The sequence below is a fragment of the Hyla sarda genome, chromosome 10 (assembly GCF_029499605.1).
Source record: "Hyla sarda isolate aHylSar1 chromosome 10, aHylSar1.hap1, whole genome shotgun sequence".
Taxonomy (NCBI): Eukaryota; Metazoa; Chordata; class Amphibia; order Anura; family Hylidae; genus Hyla; species Hyla sarda.
In genome coordinates, this window is record NC_079198.1 from 39,207,160 (window position 1) to 39,222,975 (window position 15,816).

Genomic DNA, 15,816 nt, shown 5'->3' on the forward strand with positions numbered 1-15,816 from the left:
TCGGCAGTTGCTGACTTTAGCCTGCATACATTTGTTCAGCTTTCAGGTGCTCCAGTGGGCTGGAAAAGGTGGATACAGCCCTAGGAGACTCTCTCCTAGGACTGTATCCACCTTTTTTGCCCACCGGAGCACCTGAAAGCTGAACTAATTTATACAGGCTAAAGTCAGCAACTGCCGAGCTGAGAAGTATGTGATGAATCAAATTACTATAACTTCGCTCATCTCTAAATGCAATCATGAACCTCCCAGTAAGGCAAAGAAAATAAAGAAAGAAATCATCCCGTAGCCTAATAACATAAAAGACGCTAAACACCTAAAGTCACTGTAAAATGCAAAATACAACACAGTCATGTCACACCCTAGATGGAAGAAGACAGCATCCTATAGCATTCTGACTGTAAAAACTCCAACGATGGTTGCCATAGCAGCTCATATTTTAAAATATGTCCATGGGTGTCCGTTAGCAATTCTTCCATATGGTGCAAATGAATATTCTCCGCAACCCACTCTATGAGAGATGGTGGCTGTGTCTGTCTCCATAACTGGGGTATGACCTGCCTCGCCATCAGTCATTTTATTTGTACCACATGTATTGGTGATTAAACTGACCTAAAGGTCACTCATTTATATAATTTTTAAAATATTTTTTACTATTATTTGTACTGTATTATAATATTCATGATAAAAGGATTTTCCACATAGCTTACAAGACTGTTCTTTGTCTATATTTTTACTTTTTACTCTTTGGGGATAGGAGCTAACAAAGTAGCTTGTTATATGAAGGTGAGGCTGCACCTTAATTTCGTTTTTAAAGGGGTAGTCCGGTGGAAAACATTTTTTTTTTATCAACTTGTGCCAGAAAGTTAAACAGATTTGTAAATTATAAAGAAGAAAAAGGGGGGTACCATAAACCTCTAGACTAATACCATAAAATGGTACATGAGGATGATTAAATATTAAAAAGAACTGTGCTTCACTTTAATGATGAAAAAATATTTTTAATATAAAATAATTGCAAGAAGGTTGCAAAAGGATAACATTAATAATAACCTCCTTTACAGGGCCCTTGTGGGGAGGTGTTAAAACATATACAAAATGGTATAAAACAGTAAAATCTTAATAAACCGCTATGTACTGTTATAATCCGCTAATCTGACATTCAATATACCGGCATGGATCGCTTCTCAAATGAAATTAATTGCAGCCAATGTCCATGTATGGTGTACAGTTCAGATTATGGTGAAGAGCACCATTTATAGTTACCAGCTGCTGCAGATAAGGATGGCTCGTAGTGTGATTCGTGATGTGACGCCGTATCACTGGACGTCCGAGGAGGCAGATGGTGTATCCCGTGGAGGCTGCGTTAACAGCGCTGGCATGAGCTGCAGCGACTGGCCCGGTTGCCACAGGCCTAGGAGAAGTCGCTTGCCTCGGAGGTAGATGTTCCTGCTCCGGAGATGGAAAAAGAAGCAGCCTTGTGGATAGCCCCACAGTGCCTGACGTCAGTCAGGTAAGTGAATTTCGGCAAGATGGAAATGCTGGATTTTCAGATGGTGAAAATGCTGGATTTGCAGGATTTGCAGGGCTCAAAGAAATGGCACCTCAGTATAGCTGGCTGTTAGAATGTGGAAGCTGCGGTTATTGGATTGCAGTAATCTTTATCTCCTCTAGACACGTTTCAGGGTGCTTTAATCTCGACCCTTTCCTCAGGAGAGACATGCTATAAGTGAAGCTCAAAGTCCTTTATATATAGTACCTGTCTAATTATAGCAGGTGTATTTTTCTTTTGGTCTGTCACAAATAGCGAAATGGAAAGACTTACAAAAGATACATTTAGAAGAAATGTATAGACTTCAAGATTACATATAATACCAACGCAGATATTGTAACAAACAAAGACCAGATTGCAAAATAGGAAAAATAATAAAATAATAAAAAATATGTATATAGAATAAATACAAATAAATAATAATAAGAAAAATAAATAAATAAGAAAAATTTAATAAAAATTAGATATAGCTATAAAAATTAGAAAAAATATAGAAAAAATTAAGTGATAAAAATATGCAGAAAGTAAAAATAAAAATAAAAGAATATAAAAGATATAAAAGTAAGAAAAATAAAATATCAATGGAATATATGAAATACATAATATATCAAATAGAAAATGGCTTGACACTAGAGATGAGCGAACTTACAGTAAATTTGATTCGTCACAAACTTCTCGGCTCGGCAGTTGATGTCTTTTCCTGCATAAATTAGTTCAGCTTTCCGGTGCTCCCGTGGGCTGGAAAAGGTGGATACAGTCAAGGAGACTCTTTCCTAGGAATGTATCCACCTTTTCCAGCCCACCGGAGCACCTGAAGGCTGAACTAATTTACGCAGGATAAGTCATCAACTGCCGAGCCGAGAAGTTCGTGACAAATCGAATTTTCTGTAAGTTCGCTCATCTCTACTTGACACGTAGAGCAAGTATTTTAGGGTGGAACAAGCTATCTCACTGGGGGGCCATTCAACTGGCCCACGACGACCAATCCACTTTCCAGGAAACTGTTCATCTAGGAATGCTCGGACCTGACACCCATAATGTGGTGGTGCACCATCTTGCTGGAAAAACTCAGGGAACATGCCAGCTTCAGTGCATAAAGAGGGAAACACATCATCATGTAGCAATTTTGCAGATCCAGTGGCCTTGAGGTTTCCATTGATGAAGAATGGCCCCACTATCTTTCTACCCCACATACCATACCATGCCATCAATTTTTGTGTCCCAACAGTCTTGGAGGGATCTATCTAATGTGAGTTAATGTCAGATCAATAGCGGTGGTTCTGTTTGTAAACTTCACCATTCACATAAAAGTTTGCCTCATCACTGAACAAAATCTTCTACATAAACTGAGGGTCCTGTTCCAATTTTTGTTTTGCCCATTCTGTAGCACCTGAAACTACGGATACTGGAAGCCTGTGCTAGCATTTCTCCTGCGGTTTTGCTATCAGTGTGTGAAGAGTGGGAGAAGAGGGTTGCATTGACAATCCAACACAAGGGGCAGCACATTGAACACATTTTATAAGTGGTCATATACTTGTAAATAACTCATGAAAGAATACAGTTACGTTAAAACAAAGCACAACATTGTCTTTCTTGTGAAATTCCCAATAAGTTTGATGTGTCACATGACCCTCTTCCTATTGAAAAAACAAAAGTTGGATTAAAAATGGCCGACTTCAAAATGACCACCATGGACACCAACCATCTTGAAAAGTTTCCCCCCTCACATATACTAATGTGCCACAAACAGGAAGTTAATTTCACCAACCATTCCCATTTTATTAAAATGTATCCATATAAAAGACTATTTCTAGCCTACATACAGCCTCTATAGGGGTATAGAACACTTTGCTGTGTTCTAAAATGCATATAATGCATATGGAGTATGCTGGGGTAGTGAAATAATATTGTTATTCAGAATAACATGCAGATTACCGGCATCGCTTTTAGAATGACTGCCGCACAGCAGCACAATGACAGAGCCTGGTGGTGGCATCAGTGTCAGGAGACCATATAGCGACTGAATGGCACAGTGTGGGGTTGTTAGCAGCATGAGGACACCATATAGTGGCTGAATGACACAGCTTGGATGAGGCTGAAGCATGAGGACACCTTATAGTGGCTGAATGACACAGTGTGGAGGTGTTGGCAGCATGAGGAGACCATATAGTGGATGAATGGCACAGCCCAGAGTTGCCAGCAGCATGAGTAGGCACTAGGCCTTCACAACCCCAAGATTAAAAGATGAATTCAGAAATTTAAACCAAAGATTTTGGATAGCGGGTGCTACCTATGAGAAAATTTGAATTTCCCAGACCCAGGCCAAGCAGCGGCATCAGTAAACCATATATTGCCTGAATGACACAGCCTGGAGTTGGCTGATGCATGAGTACACACCAGGGCTTCACAATCCCCCCCAAAAAACACAATTGTAGAAATTTATGAAGAAGGCTTTTGGATAGCGGGTGCTACCTATGAAAAAATTTGAAATTCCCAGACCCAGGCCCAGCAGCGCCATCATTTTTTTATTTGAAATTTAAAACAAACTTTGCGTGTCCCGGACCCCAGCATGTGGGTACGAAGGACCAAATCCAACAAGCCCCCACAGGGCTTATGTGGCCTTCAGATGTAGGCGCAACGTCTCCATTGCCCTGACCAGCCCTTTTTTTTTTTTTTTGTACAAGAACAAGCGATATCCAAGAGTCCAGAAGACTCTATAATGCAGGGCGGTGGACCACAAAAAGACATTCTTCTCTAAAGTAATGTTTTCTGAAATAAAGAAGCAGAGTTCATCCACCATATTATTTTTGACAATTTTAATTAAAAATTCACACACCAAGCGTTCAATGGTGTAATGGTTATTATTCTTGAAAATTCAAGTTTATTATTGAGAAATATATCATAAAATTTGAAAAAAAAAAACTGTACCCAAGAGGGTTTAATAACCCCATGCATTGCACCGTAAATGTTGAAATTTTAATCAAGCATGTATGTTACATAGTACGGTCGAAAAAAGACATATGTCCATCAAGTTCAACCAGGGAATTGAAGACTAGGGGTGTGGCGCGATATTGGGGAAGGGATGGGATTTTATATTTCTTCATAAGCATTAATGTTATTTTGTTCCAGGAATGTATCTAATCCTGTTTTAAAGCTGTTAATTTTTCCTGCTGTGACCAGTTCCTGAGGTAGACTGTTCCATAAGTTCACAGTTCTCATGGTAAAGAAGGCATGTCGCCCCTTGAGACTAAACTTTTTCTTCTCCAGATGGAGGGAGTGCCCCTTCGTCCTTTAGAGGGTTTTAACCTGGAACAGTTTTTCTCCATATTTTCTGTATGGGCCATTAATATACTTATATACGTTTATTATACCCCCCCTTAAACGTCTCTTTTCAAGAATAAACAATTGTAACTCCTTTAATCGCTCCTCATAGCTAAGATGTTCCATGCCCCATATTATTTTAGTCGCGTGTCTCTGCACCCTTTCCAGCTCCACAGTGTCCCTTTTTATGGACAGTTGACCAAAACTGAACAGCATATTCCAGGTGAGGCCGTACCAATGCTTTATAAAGGGGGAGTATTATGTCCCTGTCCCTTGAGTCCATGCCTCTTTTGATACATGACAATATCCTGCTGGCTTGTATCTATTTCACAAATCGTAAAATGAAAGCCCAAACCCCAGAAGCATCATGAATGCAAGTAGTTCCTGAAAGACACAGGAGCAGTCAGGAGTAGGCATCAGCAGTACCCAAGATCCTTTCATAACCCCTTACATTGCACGATCAATCGCGAGATCGAGCAATAACAGGTGTGTGATGCCCTCAGATGTCCGGGGCTGCACGCGCGCTATACTGAACGGACCAGTGTTGTGTCTATCCTTCACCGACAAGTGCGGGTAACCCGCTCAACTCTGTTCGTGATAGGGATCGGGGATTGCAATTATTTGCCATGAAAGAAGAATTCCAACTAAGTGCGTGTCATAAGCTTAGGTTCATTAAGTCCCTTGCCTTTGCACACACTGCCTGTCTCTACTATCGATTGGATGGTTTAGTGAGGTGCTCGGATCGGCCCCGGTGGGGTAGGGGACGGCCCTGGCAGAGTGCTGAGAATTTAAAGATCATTGTTGAAATTAGCATTAAGCATGTATAAGCTACTGCTAAACTTCCAAAAATTAAAGGCCCAAGGCCAGAAGCATCAGTGAGGCAAGTAGTTCCCGAAAGACACAGGATGAGCCAGGAGCAGGCATTTGCAGTACCAAAGAGGGTTTCATAACCCTAATTGATAACCAAGAGGGTTTCATAACCATGATTGGGAAGTGTTGGTGTAGTAGCATGGTCAATCTACTCTGAGGCATCAGGCATTGGTGGCTGGAAATCCTGGCTGATCCATCCCTGATTCATCTTGACAAATGTCAGTCTCTCCACATTTTTTGTGGACAGACGAGTTCACCTTGGGGTGACTATGGCCCCGGCCGCACTAAACACCCGCTCTGATGGCACACTACTGGCCGGGCAGGACAGCTTTTCCATGGCAAACACTGCTAGTTGCAGCCATAAATCAAGTTTGGCTGCCCAGAAGTCCAGCGGATCTTCAATGTTTGTTAATATGGCCATGTCAAAGTATGCCACTACCTGCTGGTTCAGGTCCTGCTCCATGTCTACCTGCTGCTGATGAATTGCTTTACTATGCGGGTGAAGAAAGCTATTCATCAGCCACGGTGTGTCTGGGTCCTCTGTCTCTCCTTCCTCATAACCCTCCAGCTTCTCTGGCTGCTTCTGCTCCTCCTCTCCTGTCCGATGACTAGAAACACCGGCCATCTCATCCAACCTAAACTGTGCTCCACTCTGCCCCTCATCCTCCTCCTCCAGTTCAGCCCCCACAGGGCTCATGTAGCCTTGAGATGTAGGCGCAACGTCTCCATTGCCGTGACCAGCCATTGTTTCAATCATTTGTTGTAGGAAATGTAGGAGTGGAATTACGTCATTCATGGTGTAATCCAGGCAATTTACAAATAATGTGGCTTCCTCAAAGGGCCTCAGCAAACGGCAGGTGTCACGTATGAGCTGCCACTGGTTCACATTGAAGTTACACAGGGAAGTAGTCCTATCTGCTTGGATCATCAAGAAATCGGTGATGGCTTTTCTTTGTTTGTATAGTCTGTCCAACATACGGAGGGTGGAATTCCAACGTGTGGCAACGTCACAAATAAGACTATGTTGTGGGAAGGTGTGCATGGCGGTGTCCGAGTGTACGAGTGGCTGAAGTGCATGCACAGTTTTCTTGCCATTTTCAGGATGTTTTGCAAATGGGGTTAAGACTTGAGGAAGTGCTTGACAACCAGATTCAACACGTGTGCCATGCAGGGAGCATGTTTCACACTTCCTTGTCGCAGCGCGGACACGATGTTCTTCCCGTTGTCGGTCACCATGGTTCCCATTTCCAGATTTCGTGGAGTAAGCCATACTCGGATTTCTTTACGAATGAATTTTAGCAGTTCCTCCCCTGTGTGACTCCGTTTGCCAAGGCAAACCATGTGAATAACAGCTTGACACCGCCGTGCCCTACACACATGGTACGATGAAGGGCCACCGAGATTTGGACGTACTGTGGAGGCCGAGGACACGGTGGAGGATGAAGAGGCGGCGTCGCACACTGTCACAGGACCAACTGCCTGAGAGCGAGAGCGTGGAGGAGGAAGCAGTGTGACCTGTCCAAGTTGCTGTTGTGGCTGTGCAGGAACCACATTTACCCAGTGGGCCGTAAAAGACAAGTATTGTCCCTGGCCGTAGTTACAGCTCCACACGTCGGTGCTGCCGTGCACTTTTGAACACACCGACAGGCTCAAGGACTGGCCCACCTTCTCTTGTACAAACTTATGCAGGGCTGGTACTGCCTTCTTCCCAAAGAAATGACGGCTCAGCACAAGCCATCAATTCTCTGAAAGTTGCAGAGTCCACCACTTGAAAAGGGAGGGACTACAGCACCAGCAACTTGGACAGGAGCACATTCAACTTCTGTGCCATTGGATGAGTGGGCGCATATTGTTGTCTCTTGGACATGGCTTCGCCGATGGATTGTTGGCGGAATGGCTGGCTAAAAGCGGGAGAAGCAGGAGCATCTGAAGCGACAGAAGGAGGGTTTGACACACAGCTCCCTTCGGCTGAGGTGGTGGAGCCTTGGCTGGATGAAGGAGGGAGCGGATGGCCACTGGGTGATGCAGCAAGCTGGACCACCACATCGGAGCCATGGTTCTCCCAGGCCGCTTTATGGTGGCGAAGCATGTGTTGACGCAGGGCCGTGGTGCCAACATTGGGACCCTGGCCACACATCACCTTCTGCCGACAGATCTTGCATGTGGCTACGTGAACCTCCTCCGGATGCCTGATGAAAAACTGTCACACTGCCGAGTAGCTGATTTTCCCACCTACAGTCCGCACTAATTGACTGCTACTGGCTCCGTCTCCAGGAACCCCTGTTCCATTACCTCCTGGAAAGGTAGGCTGCCGCAAAGTAGGTGGTCTCCCCCGGGCACGTTTGGCTCCTGAATTTCCACTTCTGCCACCACGCTGACTGCCAACCGTGCTACCGCCTTGCTGCCTCAAGGGCAACCTGCAACACTCTACTCCTGTGGATGATGAAGCCCATTCTGCACCCGGCTCCCAATTGCGATCGGCTTCATCATCAACAGGTGTGTGCACGTCACTGATGTCCTCCTCAGGTTCCCCAACAGTGTCTGCTTTAGGACCCTGAACCCTTGCAACACCGCCTCCCTCATCACTCTCCGAATCACTACTTGGCCGCCTAGTGGAGCAAGCGGCACATGTCTCCTCCCCTTCTTGGCTTGGCAGTAGCTGCTGACTGTCCTCTATTAGATCGTCCTCAGTGAACAGTGGAGCTGAACCCACAGCATAAGATACTTCTCTAGGAGAGGGAAGAGCATAGGACAAAGGCAATGGGAGGGCAGGGACTGCTCCCAGGCAATGCCAACTGAGGGTTGTCTGAGGAACCCACCGACTGTTGACTGAGGGTGTCAGATGTCTCTTGTGATGATGTGGATGAGTGTGTTAACCAATCGGAGACGGCAGATGGGTTGCTGGTCGAAACACGACCGCTGGCTGATAACGGGAGCTCAGGCTTCTCGCTGCGACTTCTGCTGCCACTCGCCCCTAGTCTGCTGCCAACTCTGCCTGAAGTATTTAGGCCTCTGCCACTCCTCTGTGCACATCCTGGCACTTCTCTGCCTGACATACTGACAAAAAAAATCGGTATTTTTGTAAAACACCAGACGGTGAATACTATTGTTTGGACTTTCACAGTATGTAGGCCCTTGACAGATTAACAGGTACAAAATGGTACACTACTTGGATGTACGTATGCGGTATGCACTGATGAGGGCAGTAAAATGCGTATCAATACGCAGAAAAAATCAGTATTTTTTTAAAACACCAGCAGGTGATTACTTTTGCCAGGAGTCAGGACTTTCCCTGTATCTAGACTTGTTACAGATACAGAATAGTAGACTGCTTTGATGTAGGCATGTGGTATGCACGTATGAGGGCAGACAAATGCACTACAGTCTGCTGAAAAATAACTTATTTGTGAACAGCAGCAGGACCCAACAGTGCAGCACCAGAAAAAAAAAAAAAAAAAAACAGGGATTAAACCCTAAATTGCACTCTGTCACACAATTCTGAGCAGCAGATGATTTGTGGAGCAAAAAAAAAAAAAAAAACACTGAATTGCGCTGAAAAATTAGGAGATAAGATGGTTCATAAAGTTCAGGCAGCTTGTTGATCTGTATGAGGCAGCTAACAGCTATCTGACCCTCTCTGATGCAATGCTCAATAACGTGAATAGGAGGTTTGGATATCAAAGATCCTTCTCAGTGAGAACAGCAAAGCACTGCACTCTTGTCTTTCCCCAATGCTGATGTGACTAGCAGTTGCAGAGGTACTCTGTGGTATAAGCTATTCACACACACGCAGTCCCGTCCTCTCTATTAGTGTTGCTCACGAATATTCGCAATTTGAATATTCGTTGCGAATATCGCATATTCGCGAATATTACGAATTTCGCGATTAAAATTTGCTATTACAAATATTCGTCTTTTTTTCAAACTGTTTTAAAAACTGAGCACATTGTAGGGATCTCCTTTGACTGATAAATGCAATGCTTGTATCATTTCATTAAAGACCCAGGGATGAGACTGTGAGGCGAAAGGTTTATGCATGCGAATATTCGCATTGCGAACATTCGCAATACGAATATTCGCAATGCAAACTTATGCCTGTGAGCCAATGAGAGTTCTGCAAGCACAGTTGTCAGAGCTTAGCAACGTCCCTAGTAACGTCCCTCGCATTATGTTATAGCGCGCATCTGCAGACAAGCTAAATTTCGCTATTAATTTCGCATCCGCAATGGCAAAATTTCGCAATTCAAAAAAACGTCACGAATATAACGAATATTCGAATTTCACAAATATGGGACGAATATTCGTCCTCATATTCGCGAAATATCGTGAATTGGAATATGGCATATGCCGCTCATCACTACTCTCTATCTCTGAGTGCATGGATGAAATGAAGAGAGGCAAGATGGCTGCCGATTATATAGGGCTGTGACATCACAGGGGTCAATGAATGCTGATAGGCTGCATCTCACATGTGATTCAGGGTCATCCCGCCTACCTTCATTCCCGCCGCTGTTTCCCGCCCTCCCATAATCCCGTGCCCCATGTACTCACATGTGGATCCGCCATTTTAGGTCTCCAATAGCCTGGAACGCTGTAAAATGAAGTTTAATTAAGCGATTTGCGCGATAGAATCGCGTTTATATTCGCATTTGTTCATCTCTAGTCCCCCGCAAAGCAGCATCACTAAACCATACAGTTGCTGAATGACACAGCCTGGAGCAGGCGGCAGCATAAGTAAACACTAGAGCTTCACAATCCCTAAGATTAAAAGATGAATTTTTGAAATTGAAATTGAAGAATTATGTTAGCTAGTGCTACAATAAAATATTTGTAGGTAATGTCCCAGGCCCAGCAGCATCAGTATACCATATATTGGCTGAATGACACAGCCTTGAGGTGGCGAAAGCATGAGGAGACCATATAGTGTCTGAATGGCACAGCCGGGAGGTGGCTGAAGCATGAGGAGACCATATAGTGTTTGAATGACACAGCTTGGAGTTGGCATAAGCATGAAGAGACTATTGAAATTTAAGATTTTGAAATTGAAAATTTTGAAATTGAAATTTAGGATTTTGAAATTGAAATTTTAGCTAACACTCCCATGCTTTAGTGTCTTCTCGAGAACCTGATGAAGACGCCGGCTCTGGCGTTGAAACGCATTGTTCGTAATAAATGTTTTTACCATCACCGCATCTTATCGCTTGAGTGCCATTGTGAGTGCTGTGGCTATCCACTGTTTGCGCCTACTTGAATCCCGTTGTGGTTGGAGGAATTGTGCTGTATCTGAGACACCAAATCTTGGTGGAGGGATTGGCTGCATTGTTGAGATTCTTCTACATGTGATTACCAGTGTTGTGCCTGCTTGCTAGCACAACCTCCGGGGTGAGCAATTTTTCATTCTACTATTGATGTCACTCACCTTGGTTTTATTGCACTACGGAGCGCTCTGTGGGTCTCTTTTTTTATCTTCACAAAGGTCAGTCTCTCCACGTTTTTCGTGGACAGACGAGTTCTCCTTGGGGTGACTTTGGCCCCCGCCGCACTAAACACCCACTCTGATGGCACACTACTGGCCGGGCAGGACAGCTTTTCCAGGGCAAACTCTGCTAGTTGCGGCCACAAATCAAGTTTGGCTGTCCAGAAGTCCAGCGGATCTTCAAGGTGTGTTGGCATGGGCATGTGCACGGAAAAAAAAATCTGCAAATCTGACCACAGTCACTGACCTGAGGAAGTGCCGGGATCGGCACAAAATAGCTAATGTCCCACACTCTCGCTCCGGCCCCTCGCCAGAATATGTTCTTCCGCACCTTGAATAAAGAAGCCTACAATTGAATCAAGATACGTGAGATTCAAAGCTGCAAGAGGTGCTGCCTTGTCACTGCATTATCCGAGAGATCATTAAGCACCACACACAATGCTACATTAGTGCCAGCGTCTGTTCCTCGTTTATCTACATATTATACTTTATGTTAGTGGTAAATTTTCGTCGTTACTTCCATAATTTCTTGGTGACATATTCCAAAATTTCATGAAAAATTTGAATACTTAGCATTTTTTTTTACTTTATAGCTCTCTGGTTGTAAAGAAAATGGACATGCAAATAAATTATGTGTTGATTCACATATAAAATATGCTTACTTTATGTTTGCATCATAAAGTTGACTTTTTTTACTGTGAAGACATTAGAGGGCTTCAAAGTTTAGCAGCAATTTTCAAATTTTTCACCAAAATTTCAAAATTGGAATTTTTCAGGGACCAATTCAATTTTGAAGTGAATGTGAGGGTATTTATGTTAGAAATCCCCCATAATGGACACCATTATGAAAACTGCACCCCTCAAAGTATTCAAATTGACTTTCAGAAAGTTTATTAACCCTTTAGGTTTTTCACAATAGCAGCAATGTGGAGGAGAAAATTCAAAATCTTCATTTTTTTACACTAACATGCTCTTGTAGCCCCATTTTTTTTTTCATTTTTAAAAGGGTGAAAAGGAGAAGAAGCCACCAAAATGGAAATATCTCATAAGTGGATGTAAAGTGCTCTGTGGGTGCACTAAAAGGCTCAGAAGGGAAGGAGCAACATTGGGCTTTTGGAGAGTGAATTTTGCTGAAATGGTTTTTGGGGGCATGTCACATTTAGGAAGCCCCCATGGCACCAGAACAGCAAAAAAAAAAAAAAAAACACATGGCACACTATTTGAGAAACTACACCCCTCAAGGAATGTAACAAGGGGCACAGTGAGCCTTAACACCCCACAGGTGTTTGATGAATTTCCGCTAAAGTTGGACATGAAAAATTTGTTTTTTTCTCCACTAAAATGCTGGTGTTACCCCAAATTTTCAATTTAGAAAGGGGTAATAGGAGAAAAAGCAGCCGAAAATTTCTAACACCATTTCTTCTGAGTAAGGAAATACCCCATATGTGGATGTAAAGTGCTCTGTGGGCGCACTACAGGGCTCAGACGAGAAGGAGCACCATTGGGCCATTTTTGTTTCCATTTATGTCAGAACCGCTATAACTGCCACCCCTGTGCAAATCGCCAATCTAATCCTTAAATGTACATGGCGCTCTTTCACTCCTGAGCCCGCATAGCACTTTATATCCACATATGGGGTGTTTCCGTACACAGGAGAAATTGTGTTACAAATTTTGGGGGTCTTTTTTTTTTCCTTTTACCTCTTGTGAAAAGTAAGGAGCAATACCAGCATGTGAGCGTAAATTTTTACATTTTTTTACACTAACATGCTGGTGTAGACCCCAACTTTATCTTTTTATAAGGTGTAAAAGGAGAAAAAGCCACCCAAAATTTGTAACATAATTTCTCCCGAGTGTGGAAATACCCCATCTGTGGCACTAAACTGTTGCCTTTAAATACGATAATGCTCAGGAGTGAGAGAGCGCCATGCACATTTGAGGCATTAATTTGGGGATTTGCATAGGGACGGAAACGGATGCAAGCATTACACCTCCAGCTGTTGCAAAACTACAACTCCCAGCATGCACGATCTGTCAGTGCATGCTGGGAGTTGTAGTTTTGCAACAGCTGGAGGCACACTGGTTTGGAAACAATGAGTTAGGTAACAAACTAACTCAGTTTATCACGACCAGTGTGCCTGCATGCACTGACAGCTGAAGGTTCATTCTGGGATTTGTAGCTATGCAACAGCTGGAGGCACACTACTACAACTCCCAGCATGCCTTTGGCTGTCTGTGCATGCTGGGAGTTGTAGTTATGCAACAGCTGGAGGCACACTTTTTCATTGAAAAAAGTTGCTTCTAGCTGTTGCATAACTACAACTCTCAACATGTACGGACAGCCGAAGGGCATGCTGAGAGTTGTAGTTATGCAACCGCTGGAGGCACACTACTGCAACTACCAGCATGCCCTTTTGGATGTCCGTGCATGCTAGAAGTTGTAGTTATACAACAGCTGGAGGAACACTTTTTCATGGCAAAAATATGCCTCCAGCCGTTGCATAACTGCAACTCCCAGCATGCACAGAGAGCCAAAGGGCATGCTGGTAGTTGTAGCTGTGCCTCCAGCTGTTACATAACTACAACTCCCAGCATGCCCTTTGGCTGTCAGTGCATGCTGGAAGTTGTAGTTATGCAATAGCTGGAGGCACACTTTTTCAAAAAATGTGCCTCCAGCTATTGCATAATTACAACACCCAGCATGCACAGAAAGCCAAAGAGCATACTGGGAGCTGTAGTTGTGCCTCCAGCTGTGCCTTTGGCTGTGCATGCTGGGAGTTGTTGCTAAGCAACAGCAGGAGGCAAACAGTCCTCACCTCCTGCTATATACTGCCGCCAGCACCACCGCCGCTGCTGATGCTGCCGCAGCTCCGGTCTGCCGTCGCCGCTCCTGAGGGGACCCCCGCCATGCTCCAGGCAGGTAAGGGACCCCCGCCTGCCCTGAACGCCGCCACAATCACCGCCCAGCAGGGTAGTGATTGGTCTGACGTTCTGACTAATCAATCACATGATCCTGAGGTGGCACTCATGCCGACTCACTCCTGCTGGGCAAGGGTGATTTTTGCTGTCTCAGACAACATCAGTCACCCTTTTTTTTCCTGGTTACCGGAGACCCGATTGACCCGGAAGTGCCTGGCGATCGCCCCCAGGCGTTGGCACGGGATGCCTTCTGAATGATTTCAGCAGGCATCCCATTCCATTCACTGCCCAGTTGCTGGCGGTGAACGGAAATGCTGAGGGCGTACAGGTACGCCCTGGGTCCTTAAGTCCCAGGATGCGAGGGTGTACCTTTACGCCCTTGGTCCTGGTGGAGTTAAATCTACTTTAATACATTCCCAGGTGACCTTTCAGTGTTATACAGGCCTTCAAAGCTCTTATGTAGTGTTATACACATATTTTAAGGGTAAGTGCAGCGATAGTTCACATAGAAATTCTTCACCGCAAACCAAACTTTTTGGAAAAGTTTGGCAAGCCCAGTGAACCGAAGTTCTTTAAGGCTTGCTCAACTTTAGTCACTACTGAACAGGATAATTAATTGTTTCTTAAAAAGGATTCAACTTCTGGATCCATTTTCCCCAAACAAAGGCTCGGAGGCCCCCTACATTTGGTTTTTCTGCTGTTTGAAGCATAAGAAACTATTGCGTACTAATGGAACCAGGAATGCCATAGCAATATTTGAGTTTTGGACTACAATCAAATCATTGGCAGTTAACGGATTACAAAAAGGTTGTGGATCTCTGCTTTAGACTTTGGGCATTTTTAAGATAGTTGTCCTCCTCAGCTAGGAACATATTGGCTTCTAGAAGTAGATGACATTGCTTATTACATCGATAATGTTGGCTATAAAAAAGTGATTTTTCTTATCTACAGTGTACTATAGGCACAGTGTAGAGCTCTGATAAGTAAGGGCTTGTCTCTTCAAGATGTCTATGGATCGTGAAGCATTGTGTGACCCAATTTTATTGCCACTGCTAATTATATTCTATGTTCTCATACATTAGCACAATGCCAACAAATAAACCTTTAATTGAAGATCACATTATACTGTAACAATGTCATTGCCAGGATCCTTGCAAAACTAATCAAGGAAAAGCAAAATGTTATAAGAAAAATGTCTTAAGATTGGGAAGGGCACAAGTCTGAAGTTAGCATGTATGGTTCATTGCACTGTAGGCAGTTTTCTATACTGTATTATAAAGCAAATTAAGTTAAATATTGTTGTCAAGTTAACATACATAGTTACAAAAAAAGCTCTTTGATGTACTTCTTATGAATGAAGACAACATTTTTTCCAAAGTAATTTTTTTTAATTGTTTAGAAATACCTCTGCAATCAATCATTTAGATTTGGCTTTTGACATTACCCTGCATATCATGTCCCTATATAAGATTCTAAGACTTTGTTTGCTAGCTTCTTCTATTAATGGCACCTGTTTGAACTTGTTATCAGTATAAAAGACACCTGTCCACAACCTGAAACAGTCACACTCCAAACTCCACTATGGCCAAGACCACAGAGCGGTCTAAGGACACCAGAAACAAAATTGTAGACCTGCACCAGGCTGGAAAGACTGAATCTGCAATAGGAAAGCAGCTTAGTGT